Here is a 921-nt window from a genome sequence, read left to right on the forward strand (position 1 = left end):
GTTTGCGTGGTTTGGCCGCTTAGTGCGTTAGTTAGGTAGAAAACCCAAAGTTAGGACATGTGCTACAATGATCTACTCCAAGGTGTACGCAATGGCTGACGATCATCATTTGATCTATCCTTTGAGGGAGTACTTCATGCCAAATACATATACTCTCGCCTTCTGCATCACGAGACCTGATGTAGGAGCGAGCCATTTTGAGATTAAGGCCAGTGTGATTCAAATGCTACCTTCGTTTTATGGCCTTAGCAATGAGGACCCATATCGTCATCTCGACGAATTCCTTGAGATTTGCTCGACAGTGTGAATCAATAACTTTGGAGATGATGCTATGAGGTTGACTTTGTTTCCGTTCTCTCTCAAAGATAAAGCCAAGCACTGGCTAAAATCTCTTGAGACAGTTTGTATTACTACTTGGGAAGGAATGCAACGCGAATTCCTCAAAAAGTACTTCCCAATTGGTAAAACGAATCAGTTTTGTAATGATATAACCAGTTTTTCTCAAATTGAGGGAGAACAGTTTCACGAGTCTTGAGAGAGATTGAAAGATCTTCTCCGCATGTGCCCCCATCACCAAGTGCCTCGTTGGCAGTTGGTGCAGTATTTTTATGACGGGCTTAGTGAGAAGCATCGTCAAATGGTTGATTCATCTTGTGGGGGCACTTTTATGCTCAAGAGTGAGGATGAGGCATGGTCTCTATTTGAGACCTTGAGTGAAAACACGATGCATCATGCTTTGTCTTCACGACTCGATAGGACTACATCTCTGTCTATTGGTCCTAGGAAAGTTGGGATTTCCGAAGTTGGGTCCGAGCTAGAATTGCGTACCAAGGTTGACTAGTTGACTAGGAAGTTAGATCAATTCCTAACCAATTCTTCGAGAAGTCCAGTAGAAAGAGTGTGCGAGTGTGAACACCCCAA

The 921-nt window shown here is 43.4% G+C and overlaps 1 non-coding gene across 1 annotated transcript; it reads right to left on the bottom strand.

The window, feature by feature from the left end:
- Window positions 1–473: 473 nt before the first annotated feature.
- Window positions 474–579, bottom strand: LOC149837766 (small nucleolar RNA R71). The gene has a single exon (XR_016432258.1). It is a non-coding gene; the product is annotated as a small nucleolar RNA R71 (small nucleolar RNA).
- Window positions 580–921: the final 342 nt, after the last annotated feature.

Source organism: Nuphar pumila, chromosome 5 (assembly GCF_984573655.1).
Source record: "Nuphar pumila chromosome 5, dmNupPumi1.hap1.1, whole genome shotgun sequence".
Classification (NCBI taxonomy): domain Eukaryota; kingdom Viridiplantae; phylum Streptophyta; class Magnoliopsida; order Nymphaeales; family Nymphaeaceae; genus Nuphar; species Nuphar pumila.